The sequence below is a fragment of the Polistes fuscatus genome, unplaced genomic scaffold (assembly GCF_010416935.1).
Source record: "Polistes fuscatus isolate 324 unplaced genomic scaffold, CU_Pfus_HIC Scaffold34, whole genome shotgun sequence".
Taxonomy (NCBI): domain Eukaryota; kingdom Metazoa; phylum Arthropoda; class Insecta; order Hymenoptera; family Vespidae; genus Polistes; species Polistes fuscatus.
Window position 1 is genome coordinate 307792 of NW_025113112.1, and position 15000 is coordinate 322791.

The 15000-nt window shown below is 29.6% G+C and overlaps 2 non-coding genes and 3 pseudogenes across 2 annotated transcripts; 3 read left to right on the forward strand and 2 right to left on the reverse strand.

The window, feature by feature from the left end:
- Positions 1-1979: 1979 nt before the first annotated feature.
- Positions 1980-5696, reverse strand: LOC122520424 (annotated as a pseudogene).
- A 1270-nt stretch (positions 5697-6966) lies between these two features.
- LOC122520425 lies at positions 6967-10333 on the reverse strand (annotated as a pseudogene).
- A 3133-nt stretch (positions 10334-13466) lies between these two features.
- LOC122520441 lies at positions 13467-13585 on the forward strand. The gene has a single exon (XR_006304542.1). It is a non-coding gene; the product is annotated as a 5S ribosomal RNA (ribosomal RNA).
- A 288-nt stretch (positions 13586-13873) lies between these two features.
- On the forward strand, positions 13874-13992 carry LOC122520436. Its single transcript, XR_006304538.1, has one exon. It is a non-coding gene; the product is annotated as a 5S ribosomal RNA (ribosomal RNA).
- A 301-nt stretch (positions 13993-14293) lies between these two features.
- LOC122520439 lies at positions 14294-14408 on the forward strand (annotated as a pseudogene).
- Positions 14409-15000: the final 592 nt, after the last annotated feature.

Genomic DNA, 15000 nt, shown 5'->3' on the forward strand with positions numbered 1-15000 from the left:
GAGATAAATTCAAATTTGACACGAAAGAAAAGTAATAGAAATATGATAAATGATTTTGAGAAATCAAATCCGGCACATTCGAATACGAAGAAGATATTTCATCTGAATCTAGAAAAAATATCACAGAAATTACACCGATTAACGAATGATTTTTTTTCCGGCCAACTATTCATAAATTAAATTCCAAGGATTCGGGAATAAAAACACCGATTAACTCTATTTGGTACCAGTTTTAGATTATTTTCAATTATTATGCTTTGAAAAGTTTCTAAATTTCATTGACGGGGCACGGCAAACAGTTATCGCAGTAGCCTTGATAAGAATGATAATATGAACAATTCCCAAAATACTTCAAAATAAATCTTACAATTTATATACGAACAATGTGATCGCAGATATAAACAAATTATATAAAATAAAAGAAAATTGCGATAAGCTCCGACACCGTTTTCTAATGTTATTACATCCTTTTGAAAATCTATTTATTGACGAAAGTTTACTTTATTATAAAAGAAGATTGTCGTTCAAATAGTACATTCCTTCCAAAAATAACAGATTTGGGATTAAATCGTTTATTTTGTGTGATACCCAATCTGGGTTCGTGCAGGATTTCATTATTTATAACGGATTATTTATAGAGTCTCCTCCTATGTATTAAAAAGACATACATTATATTGTTTTAATAATGAACTACACTTAGCATATATAAATCGTTTATTTTTATAGTAAAATAACGAAGCTATATCAGGGTTGTATCTATATATATAGGCTTCGTGAGTAAGATCATAAATCGTTAAATTTAAACATGTAATTAACCAATACTAATTTAATCTAGACTAGTGTATAATAGTCTAGGTATCGTCAATATTGTAGTGCCTTCTATAATTGCTGCTCAAAAAAGGAATACGTCAACATAGAAATGATTAAACCAATTGAAAACAATTGGTTCAAAAGAAATATAAGCGAAATATTCCACATGGTCAATAACAACACAGTTAATTACAAAACAGACATAAGTAACCTGAGTAGCATTTATAATGAAATTTTAAAGTTCAACTATCATTAATAGGACGCAGTAATTATAGATGACACTACAATATTAATGATACCTAGCCTATTATATACTAGTCTAGATTAAATTAGTATTGTTTAATTACATGTTTGAATTTAACGATTTATGATTTCACTCACGAAGCCTAGATACAGCCCTGATATAACATCGTTATTTTACTATAAAAAACCAAGAAAACGATTTATACATGCAAAGTGTAGTTTATTATTAAAACCAAATAATGTATATCTCTTTTTAATACATAGGAGATTCTGAACATTGATGATCGGGGTAATATTTAATAACTATTTATTAAATGTTTTGATAAACTATGTATTTTTAAGGTTATGTAATATATTTTATAGTTGCTGAAGAAGTTCCAATAAAGGGACGAAACGTTCAACAAGATCAAAACATAACGTTCTATTTTATTTTTTACCTTGTCCAACTTTTCCGTGATACAGTTATTCATATTTAAGAATAACATTGTAAATAAATCAGAACAAATAAATCTACTTTGCTTTACTAGAAGACACTTCCCCCTTCAATATATACAAATAAAAAGGCAAAACGAAAGAACCCGTTGCGAAAGTGCGTCGTATGTTCAAAAAATGACAGGAGGAGCGCGAATCGCGATACCAGTGCTAGATTTGCGATGTTTTTTTATGTATTATACCATACTTTAAAAAATATCATACGCAATTCCATCACTAAAGGCCTTTATAATCATACAATTATATATTATATTATATAATATTATTGTATTGTGTAATGTTATTTTTTCTCAAACTATAATTAAAAGTGTGCATGTAAAGACGTTATAAATACCCTGTTTCCAGGAAAGTTGTTTTCTTCGAGAATTATTTAGTAGATTATTGGATTATTAAGTCAAATTTTGATAGAAAGTATATTAGGAATTAAAACGTTGTAAAAACTGCATTGTGCGAATGTGTATTAAAAATTGTAATTAAACTTTATACATATCCAAAATTAAATTATATTATTATAATACAATTTTTACAAAAATATAACTCGCTAATCGTGCGATTATACTCGTAACGATGAAAGATCTGATTTTGTCAGATCTGTTTTTGTTGTAATCAAATAGATTACAACAAAATGAGTTATACTCTAATTAACAGACAATTCTTTTACATACGTATGTTACTACGTACAATCCGATTATAGTAAATCCTTATAAACAATCATTATACCGAAATATTACTTCGAATAAAATTCTTATTAAACCTACTTCTTCTTTTTCTTCCGAAATAAAATGTTAAATTATAAGGGAAACACGAGGAAGATTACTTTTTTCGATTTCTTCTAATTTGATCACGTCACGAGTTATGGTCTCCTACAAGAAAATTTTCTTCGTTGCAAATAATCTCATCCTCGTAAGAAACCCATCGGTGTGTCTACAGGCGTTTTTTCTTCCTACGGAAAATCTACGTAAACTGGATCACCTAAACGTATGATACCACTTGGCCCTCTCAAAGCAAGATGAATTCCCATAACTGGAGCCTCACCGATAAGGGGACGAATTTTTGGATCAACAATTTGCCTATAGCTGTAAAAAAAAAAAAGTAATCAATTAGAATATTTGAAATAAATTATTCACTCATAAATTATTGATAAATCCTATATTATTTATGAGAACTACATTAAAATGTTCTCGAAGAAAAATGATGAAAATAAATTAAACATCGTCGAGCTAATCAATTTTGCAATTAATTACAAAAATTAAATTTGTTTAAAGAAAATAATTATTATACCTTTTTAAAGTATTTAAAGGTTAGACCTTGGAATTTTTAGTACCGGTTTCAGGATCAATCGTAGTTAAATTACATCTAGTACAAGGTCTAATGTTTCTAAAAACAACGTCTCCGATCTTAATCCAATCCCAACTATCTTCTTCGTAAACGTTTGCATTTTTCATAACAAAATTCGGTCGAAAATTCGACGAAGTTATCGATTCTTTCAATCGAGAATTTAAATCCGCTATCGACGACTCATTTATAAGATGATAGCTGGTCTCGTCGGGATAAGCACCCTGTTAAAAAAAAAGAAACGTTCGATAAATTATAAATAAATGTGAACAAAATTATTTGTAGGTTCGATGAAAACAATAACCACAATTCACATAACGCGATTTTTAATGTACTAGATGAGTAATATATGGTTACAATAATAGCAATAAAATTCATAATAATAACAATTATTCGTATATATGACTTCACGTGCATTCTTCGTAAGCAGATAAAACAACATACGTTGAGTATGTTTAAAAGATACACTGTATTTTGCGAGAAATACAGTAGCTCAAGATGACAAAGTACAATTGATGGAAAAAGTATGAAAATTTGACGAAAGCAATTCCACGCGTTCCAGTTAAATGTTTTCGTAGTTGTCATCGTCGTAATGAAGGTCAACTGATTCTAGGAAAATAAAAAAGAAGAAAAAAACCTTTTATAAATACTCACGCTATCAGCGTTTTCGATCAAAGGGAAGACCTTGTTTCGTATTTTTCTCACTGGTCGATCTAACGGATAATGGACCAAACGAAAACCGACGTCTTCTTGAAGAAGAAAACGCGACAACCATCTGGCTGCTTCTTCTCCGCAATCGCAAGCCGGTACTGTTTGACCCCATACTGCGGTTTGAAAACTTTTTCCAGGAATACGTGCGAGATCTATCGAAACCGACGTCATGCCAGGAGCATTTAGGGTTAAAATTGAATCCGAAACGCTTGGAATTGAATATCTGTTAATAATTAACATGAATTTTTTTTTTTTTCAATTCTATTATTTAATAAGGTAAAAGACCCTATAGCGGAACGAGACCCAGTACCGGAACGATTTCAGCATTATTATATTATATCTTATTGAATATGATATGGAATTTTAAGAATTTTTATTTTTTCGAAATTTTAATGGTTTGGGCATGAAATAGAATATAAGTAAAATTTACAAGTCCATCAATAACATTAAAAAAAAAATAAAAATTGTAGGACCAAATTTAATTCGATGACTTAACTCGATTCCTTAAGGAATTTGCTAAGAAAGCAGTCCGTAGTCTTAAGCTCGTAAAAAATGTAAAAAGCAACTTTTTCAAAAGTTTTTTTTTTTTTATGTGTCCGCAGAGGTATTTAGAATTCACAGTCTTAAGTGTTAATATGAAAAAAATTCATTAAAATTATTAATTTTTGCTGTTCGTCTATCGGTACATTCGAAATTGGCCCGACCCTATACCGGAACAGTCTGCCATTTTGATATTTTGTTAATATCAACTGACATATGCAATGTATTTTGTTAAAGTGCAAGGTCTAGTGCAATACAAAAATTATTTGTGATTGAATAAGTAATACAGTAAGTACATAAACTTCAGTTTTGAAAATAAAAAAAAATTTGTGTATTTAATATTTTGCTCTAAAACTAATTTATAAAGTTTCACCTCAAAATCTTGTGTTTACATTTATTATCAAGTCGAAAATATATTTTTTTTTTATTATTATTATTTATGACTTACTCGTTTAATTTGCAATTTTTAAATGTTTTATGTTTCGTTTTCAATATAAAAATTATGTCTTTCATAATTAAAATTATATCTTTTATAATAAAATACTATTATTAATAACTTCAATTTTTCAACTATTCATTGACTTAATTATAATTTAGATAAAGCATAATTTTTTCATTTGGAGAAACTTTTATCGTTCACTGTTCCGATATTGGGCCAATCATATTCCGCTATTAGGGCTAGTCATTTTTAGCGTTCCGGTACTGAGTCTTTTAAGCTGGTTCTAAAAACATTTTTTTTTAATTATTAAACTTTGGATAAGCTTATTTTTAATGTTTATCGTATATCTGAATGTTTGTTCTAAACTATTAATTAAAATTAATTCATTCTACGGGCTGAATAAATATTTCTTAAATAATATAAACTGTCACATGCCCTTCGTCGTTCCGCTATAGGATCTTTTACCTTATTACATATTTTAAATAATAATTTATAATTAAATTAGATATTTTTTTTATTTCTTAAACTATTCAACATTAATGATATTACTGAAGATTAATAAACAGAATTATTTACAAAATTTTATTACCTGCATCATTTTTGGAAATTGTCTAGCAGTGACAAAGCGTCCATTAATATCAATAACCAATAATGTCCGATCACGTAACCACCCAACTTTGAGACCCAATACAGTACACTCCATCGTCGTGTATCTAATTGGACCCAATGATTTTACCGGATATGTAACGAGATCGCTAAGTTCACCTACTTTCCTCCATTTCGAAGGTAGTTGATACTTCTGTTTACGGTTCCGCCACCACCAAAGGATGAAAACTACTGTAGCGACAGCAACAGTTGCTGTTGTAACGCAGGCGAGACTCGTTCTATCTGTATAAACAAATGTAAGATCAAAAATTAATAAAAAGAGATATGAACTTGCTTCTAATTATAAATTTGACTGATTTGATCTAATTGACTCAAAAAAAAAAATAAAATAAAAAAAGGAGAAGTCGAACTCGTTAGCTGTTTTTAAAAATGCATCGAGCAAATGGTAGTATGCGATGATCCAACGAAGATGCTTTTGAATGACAAATTTTGTTTACATTAATCGAAAGATCATACACATGTTTTATAACAAGATTGTATTGTTTTTTTACGCAGTAATTAAAAAATTATATTAAATTAAAAATTTATGTTTGAACGCGTTTCGATATTTAAAATAATCGTCATGAAATATTTTAAATAGTAGTGATCAAGAATATATTACTGAGGTTAAAATGAAAGATAATTCCAGCATCGTTAACATTGTTTCTTGATCTGTCTTTAATTAAAACAGAAGAAAAAATTGTCGTTGAGATACAGATTGAATGTAGCGAAAATAATTCCAATGTTTATATGTGTATATAATTCCAATGATTTATTTCTTACAAACGTAACCATTGCTAAAGCCACAAAAGGATTTGGAGAATCGAAATTTAAAATATTACTAATAATGAAAAATATTACTTTATTCCAGAAACAAACATCATTGCTAATAAATTCTTTGGCGAATTTTAATCTTTTCTTCTTATTAATATCACTAATGTATGACTTCTTTCTGAGAACCCTAGCATGATAATCATTTTTACGTAGCACTCTTCTACATAATTATGGATGTACACCTTCCTTAAAGTTTTGGTTAACTGCTGTTGCAAGTTTTGTAGCAGTAATCTTTGGATTTTTTTATTTCATGGATCAAAGTTCTTTATTCTCTTTCCGCTAACTTCTTTGGTCGACCTGAACTGTATTTATTATATTTTTTATAATTCCTTTAGATTTCGATTTTTAATAATGTATGTATCGTAGATCTATTTATTTTAAAAATTTACTTATTTCATCGTATGTTTTCCTTCTTTAATATGATGTTTTCTTTTTGATCCTTCAACATGTGTTGCATGTTTTTTTAACGAAAGACATATTAATTACTGGCACGTAAAGTAATTAGGAAATGTCGCATACATAATTATTGGATTATTAAGTCAAATTTTGATAGAAAGTATATTAGGAATTAAACGTTGTAAAAACTGCATTGTGCGAATGTGTATTAAAAATTGTAATTAAACTTTATACATATCCAAAATTAAATTATATTATTATAATACAATTTTTACAAAAATAAACTCGCTAATCGTGCGATTATACTCGTAACGATGAAAGATCTGATTTTGTCAGATCTGTTTTTGTTGTAATCAAATAGATTACAACAAAATGAGTTATACTCTAATTAACAGACAATTCTTTTACATACGTATGTTACTACGTACAATCCGATTATAGTAAATCCTTATAAACAATCATTATACCGAAATATTACTTCGAATAAAATTCTTATTAAACCTACTTCTTCTTTTTCTTCCGAAATAAAATGTTAAATTATAAGGGAAACACGAGGAAGATTACTTTTTTCGATTTCTTCTAATTTGATCACGTCACGAGTTATGGTCTCCTACAAGAAAATTTTCTTCGTTGCAAATAATCTCATCCTCGTAAGAAACCCATCGGTGTGTCTACAGGCGTTTTTTCTTCCTACGGAAAATCTACGTAAACTGGATCACCTAAACGTATGATACCACTTGGCCCTCTCAAAGCAAGATGAATTCCCATAACTGGAGCCTCACCGATAAGGGGACGAATTTTTGGATCAACAATTTGCCTATAGCTGTAAAAAAAAAAAGTAATCAATTAGAATATTTGAAATAAATTATTCACTCATAAATTATTGATAAATCCTATATTATTTATGAGAACTACATTAAAATGTTCTCGAAGAAAAATGATGAAAATAAATTAAACATCGTCGAGCTAATCAATTTTGCAATTAATTACAAAAATTAAATTTGTTTAAAGAAAATAATTATTATACCTTTTTAAAGTATTTAAAGGTTAGACCTTGGAATTTTTAGTACCGGTTTCAGGATCAATCGTAGTTAAATTACATCTAGTACAAGGTCTAATGTTTCTAAAAACAACGTCTCCGATCTTAATCCAATCCCAACTATCTTCTTCGTAAACGTTTGCATTTTTCATAACAAAATTCGGTCGAAAATTCGACGAAGTTATCGATTCTTTCAATCGAGAATTTAAATCCGCTATCGACGACTCATTTATAAGATGATAGCTGGTCTCGTCGGGATAAGCACCCTGTTAAAAAAAAAGAAACGTTCGATAAATTATAAATAAATGTGAACAAAATTATTTGTAGGTTCGATGAAAACAATAACCACAATTCACATAACGCGATTTTTAATGTACTAGATGAGTAATATATGGTTACAATAATAGCAATAAACATAATAATAACAATTATTCGTATATATGACTTCACGTGCATTCTTCGTAAGCAGATAAAACAACATACGTTGAGTATGTTTAAAAGATACACTGTATTTTGCGAGAAATACAGTAGCTCAAGATGACAAAGTACAATTGATGGAAAAAGTATGAAAATTTGACGAAAGCAATTCCACGCGTTCCAGTTAAATGTTTTCGTAGTTGTCATCGTCGTAATGAAGGTCAACTGATTCTAGGAAAATAAAAAAGAAGAAAAAAACCTTTTATAAATACTCACGCTATCAGCGTTTTCGATCAAAGGGAAGACCTTGTTTCGTATTTTTCTCACTGGTCGATCTAACGGATAATGGACCAAACGAAAACCGACGTCTTCTTGAAGAAGAAAACGCGACAACCATCTGGCTGCTTCTTCCCGCAATCGCAAGCCGGTACTGTTTGACCCCATACTGCGGTTTGAAAACTTTTTCCAGGAATACGTGCGAGATCTATCGAAACCGACGTCATGCCAGGAGCATTTAGGGTTAAAATTGAATCCGAAACGCTTGGAATTGAATATCTGTTAATAATTAACATGAATTTTTTTTTTTTTCAATTCTATTATTTAATAAGGTAAAAGACCCTATAGCGGAACGAGACCCAGTACCGGAACGATTTCAGCATTATTATATTATCTTATTGAATATGATATGGAATTTTAAGAATTTTTATTTTTTCGAAATTTTAATGGTTTGGGCATGAAATAGAATATAAGTAAAATTTACAAGTCCATCAATAACATTAAAAAAAAAAATAAAAATTGTAGGACCAAATTTAATTCGATGACTTAACTCGATTCCTTAAGGAATTTGCTAAGAAAGCAGTCCGTAGTCTTAAGCTCGTAAAAAATGTAAAAAGCAACTTTTTCAAAAGTTTTTTTTTTTTTTATGTGTCCGCAGAGGTATTTAGAATTCACAGTCTTAAGTGTTAATATGAAAAAAATTCATTAAAATTATTAATTTTTGCTGTTCGTCTATCGGTACATTCGAAATTGGCCCGACCCTATACCGGAACAGTCTGCCATTTTGATATTTTGTTAATATCAACTGACATATGCAATGTATTTTGTTAAAGTGCAAGGTCTAGTGCAATACAAAAATTATTTGTGATTGAATAAGTAATACAGTAAGTACATAAACTTCAGTTTTGAAAATAAAAAAAATTTGTGTATTTAATATTTTGCTCTAAAACTAATTTATAAAGTTTCACCTCAAAATCTTGTGTTTACATTTATTATCAAGTCGAAAATATATATTTTTTTTTTATTATTATTTATGACTTACTCGTTTAATTTGCAATTTTTAAATGTTTTATGTTTCGTTTTCAATATAAAAATTATGTCTTTCATAATTAAAATTAATCTTTATAATAAAATACTATTATTAATAACTTCAATTTTTCAACTATTCATTGACTTAATTATAATTTAGATAAAGCATAATTTTTTCATTTGGAGAAACTTTTATCGTTCACTGTTCCGATATTGGGCCAATCATATTCCGCTATTAGGGCTAGTCATTTTTAGCGTTCCGGTACTGAGTCTTTTAAGCTGGTTCTAAAAACATTTTTTTTTAATTATTAAACTTTGGATAAGCTTATTTTTAATGTTTATCGTATATCTGAATGTTTGTTCTAAACTATTAATTAAAATTAATTCATTCTACGGGCTGAATAAATATTTCTTAAATAATATAAACTGTCACATGCCCTTCGTCGTTCCGCTATAGGATCTTTTACCTTATTACATATTTTAAATAATAATTTATAATTAATTAGATATTTTTTTTATTTCTTAAACTATTCAACATTAATGATATTACTGAAGATTAATAAACAGAATTATTTACAAAATTTTATTACCTGCATCATTTTTGGAAATTGTCTAGCAGTGACAAAGCGTCCATTAATATCAATAACCAATAATGTCCGATCACGTAACCACCCAACTTTGAGACCCAATACAGTACACTCCATCGTCGTGTATCTAATTGGACCCAATGATTTTACCGGATATGTAACGAGATCGCTAAGTTCACCTACTTTCCTCCATTTCGAAGGTAGTTGATACTTCTGTTTACGGTTCCGCCACCACCAAAGGATGAAAACTACTGTAGCGACAGCAACAGTTGCTGTTGTAACGCAGGCGAGACTCGTTCTATCTGTATAAACAAATGTAAGATCAAAAATTAATAAAAAGAGATATGAACTTGCTTCTAATTATAAATTTGACTGATTTGATCTAATTGACTCAAAAAAAAAAATAAAATAAAAAAAGGAGAAGTCGAACTCGTTAGCTGTTTTTAAAAATGCATCGAGCAAATGGTAGTATGCGATGATCCAACGAAGATGCTTTTGAATGACAAATTTTGTTTACATTAATCGAAAGATCATACACATGTTTTATAACAAGATTGTATTGTTTTTTTACGCAGTAATTAAAAAATTATATTAAATTAAAAATTTATGTTTGAACGCGTTTCGATATTTAAAATAATCGTCATGAAATATTTTAAATAGTAGTGATCAAGAATATATTACTGAGGTTAAAATGAAAGATAATTCCAGCATCGTTAACATTGTTTCTTGATCTGTCTTTAATTAAAACAGAAGAAAAAATTGTCGTTGAGATACAGATTGAATGTAGCGAAAATAATTCCAATGTTTATATGTGTATATATAATTCCAATGATTTATTTCTTACAAACGTAACCATTGCTAAAGCCACAAAAGGATTTGGAGAATCGAAATTTAAAATATTACTAATAATGAAAAATATTACTTTATTCCAGAAACAAACATCATTGCTAATAAATTCTTTGGCGAATTTTAATCTTTTCTTCTTATTAATATCACTAATGTATGACTTCTTTCTGAGAACCCTAGCATGATAATCATTTTTACGTAGCACTCTTCTACATAATTATGGATGTACACCTTCCTTAAAGTTTTGGTTAACTGCTGTTGCAAGTTTTGTAGCAGTAATCTTTGGATTTTTTTTTATTTCATGGATCAAAGTTCTTTATTCTCTTTCCGCTAACTTCTTTGGTCGACCTGAACTGTATTTATTATATTTTTTATAATTCCTTTAGATTTCGATTTTTTAATAATGTAATGTATCGTAGATCTATATATTTAAAAATTTACTTATTTCATCGTATGTTTTCCTTCTTTAATATGATGTTTTCTTTTTGATCCTTCAACATGTGGTTGCATGTTTTTTTAACGAAAGACATATTAATTACTGGCACGTAAAGTAATTAGGAAATGTCGCATACATAAACACGGTTAGTTTCTTGTTTCAAAAGCTTTGAAATATAAGAACACTATTTTTCCAAACAACAATAAACATTTAACGTCATTGATTTCCAGTAATTTACTATTATTTAGAATATTAACATATTAATATACCAAAGATAAAATCCACAATTGGAATTTTAAAATGTCACGATTAATTGCTAGGTTTTTCTTAAAAGAAGAAAACGCAGCCTTGTCGCGTGTTTTCTGTTGTTTACTTCGAATAACTTTTAATCCGAAACGAAAAACTGATCTACTTCGAATGTTAAACAACATTTCCCTAAATTTATGAGAGCTTCTGGCAACAGTAGAAATTCCTATAACGTTGTGTTGGTATTTGATTAAAAAATTATCTTCTCAAAAACAAATGATTTGTTTAAAACTACTACTAGGTTCTTCTGAATCCTTCGATAGATTTGTTTGTCCAATTTGTATTTCATTGATTTATGATGTTTTATAATTCACTTTTGTCTATCGTATTGTCGAATAAGAAACACACATATTTTCGTAAAGTTCAATGTACTAAGCGATCATCATTGCGTCGAAGAAATCTAAATTTGGTATTGTCAATAAATGATTTTGTATTCGATAACTTATTAGCCCATATATAAATCGGTTGACCAAATAAAAACTATCGATATATTCATAATTGCATTGTCGAATTAGTTGATTTAAAGTAAATCCATAGTGTCGTATGCTTTCACCTTCGATTTGATCACGATAATATAAACGATACCTAGCTGCACTCTCTCGTTCCTGAATTTTGAGTATAAATTCTCTAATATGAATATAAGTTGGTCGTATGTTAGTTCAAAAGGATCGGTAGGAAATAAAACCATCCACATTATGCCATAAGCCGAGGATTCTAACATATTTAATAAAAAAGCACTTTTTGGTCATTTGTTAATTCGAGTTCATCGATTGCATACTCAATGTAATTTTGCCATATAAGAAAGTCTGTAAATTTCGTATTGAACTTATCAATGATAAGAAGACCTCGTGATACTAATTGCACCATTCTATCCATTGCAATAATATATTTCAAAAACAAATAAAAATTATAGATTTATTTTATTGTATGAAAAGTTACGATCCGTTTTGTTTTTGTTTTCACTTTCACTGATTAGTTTCATGTATTTAGTGTATGTATTTCGCAAAGTTATTAGACAAGTAAATCTCTCTGGTGAATTAACATTTACGCGTGTTATGTTAGTTGTGTTTTCTCTTATGGAAGAGAAATGGGAATAAGAGGAGAAAATACAGACTTGTCACGCTCTTCTATTGTTCATCCCCAGTTTCTTACAGCAGATTGCTTACAGCGCACGAGGGTTAAAATTTTCGAAACGTGGCACAAATGTCGGAAATAATAGACATTCATTTATAACTTTTAACGAATAAAAAATGTTATGTGGACCCAGTGGTGCTGTTTCCAACTATTTATACTAAACAATTAGTTATGCACGAGTGAAAAATACAATTTAAATGTGTCCGTCAAGCTTATCGCGTGTGTGAATAACGTTAATTTAAAAAAACATTGTAAAGTTACTATTTTACCGATTTTAAAGTACAAATAAGTTATTTATTTTGAAAGTTACATAAGTTCATTTTCCCAAAAAATCGAGTTAGCTACTCTAATAGTTACATTTTTTCATGATATTTTCATAATGAAGCCACTTATTACTAATATATTTAAAATTATTAAAATTTTGTAGAACGAAAAATTGCTGATTAATGTTTAAAGTTTATTTTAAAAGTTAAAGTAAAGTTTAAAATTTATTTAATGCTAAATAATGTTAAATTATACACTTTGCGATATCGGAAGGCGCCTTCCCGGCCACAGCTATTCGGTCCACAGGTCGGATTGCGAGTAAGCGACGACAACGGTGTTTATGTTAGATTACGTTATATCCAAGAAATAGGAATGCCGTATTGGTACTTGAAGAGGTTCCTAAAATGTTGATATCCATTCGTATGAAATGTAAAATAACACATCTTAACGAAGATAAGATTAGAATTAGTAAACGGTCCTTCTAAAACATGGACAATGCTTTGTAAATTATAAACAAAACAAAATACAGAGTTAAGAAGTAAAAAATTATATTGTTAAAAATAAATATAGATAAACTATGAAAATATAACATTTTCATGTACCTATACCGTGCCTAATACATTCGCGAATATAGCGTAGACTAGCCACCTTAATCGGCCGAAAATATAATAGACCGCAAAAACTATCGTCAACGGCCATACCGCGATGAAAGTACTAGTTCTCGTCCGATCACTAAAGTCAAGCATCGCTGGGCACGGTTAGTACTTGGATGGGTGACCGCTTGGGAACACCGTGTGCTGTTGACTTTCTTCTTTTTTTTTTCTATTTTTATTAGAATATCGTCAAGATGAAACCAAATATAACATATTTCGATAATAAATTTTTTTTTCTACACGAAACCACTTACCGAACGATTCTTTACAACCTCACCTGCCTTATTTATTGTGTCAGATCTTTTTACCAGATCGATCGAAATTTTCCGATAAATCGTGTTTTTTGAGATTCGTTCGTATGAGACATCTTGTAGTATTTTCTTTTGTTTTTTCCATAGTAGAATTCAATGGTTAAGAGCAATTAATAGATGTGTTGTTCTCGTCAACGGCCATACCGCGATGAAAGTACTAGTTCTCGTCCGATCACTAAAGTCAAGCATCGCTGGGCACGGTTAGTACTTGGATGGGTGACCGCTTGGGAACACCGTGTGCTGTTGACATTCTTCTTTTTTTTTTCTATTTTTATTAGAAGAGATTGTCAAGATTAAACAAAAAGTAATATATTTCTATAATATAAATTTTTTTTTTTTTCTACAGGAAACAATTTACTGAACGATTCCTTACCATCTCACCTACCATATTAATTGTGTCTGAACTTTTTCAGATCGATCGAAAATTTCCATATAAACCGTGTTTTCCGAGACTCGTACGTATCAGGCGTCTTGTAGTATTTTCTTTTGTTTTTTCCATAGTAGTGCTACGAATTCAATGGTTAAGAGCAATTAATAGATGTGTGTTCTCGTCAACACATAGCGATGAAAGTACTAGTTCTCGTCCGATCACTAAAGTCAAGCATCGCTGGGCACGGTTAGTACTTGGATGGGTGACCGCTTGGGAACACCGTGTGCTGTTGACATTCTTCTTTTTTTTTCTAATTTTATTAGAAAATCGTCAAGATGAACCAAATATAACATATTTCTAGATGTAAACGAACGATTGATGATCGATCGTTCTTCTTCTGATCTGGATGCAAGGGTTAAAGGGCGTTATTATTTAGATAACAGTTTGTCAGGATTAATAGTTAAGAGTACACATATATTTAATCATACATAAAATCACTTAAACATAAGGCTTCAAAATAACATAATCATAAACGTAAGAAAACATAAAGCATAAAAGACGTAACACATAAGACGTAAGAAATAATAATCACTCAATAAGAACACATATCACATATCACTTCAACATAATACGACTTTCACTTACTATCTCGACATAATACCATAAGACTTCTTAATACTTATCATAATACATAACTCCAGTGCAATCATAAGACTAACTCTCTTTCTTATGCATCGGTCCTACCGCCGACGGAGGGTAAAGGGTACGCAAGGCGGTCCTAGTCCCCCTTCCGACCCATTATTGGTCATCAACCGTCTTTCTTCCAAATCTACGTAACACCCTAGAGTGGGAGTGTGTACAAAGCGTTCTCGTAATCTCCACAGTCT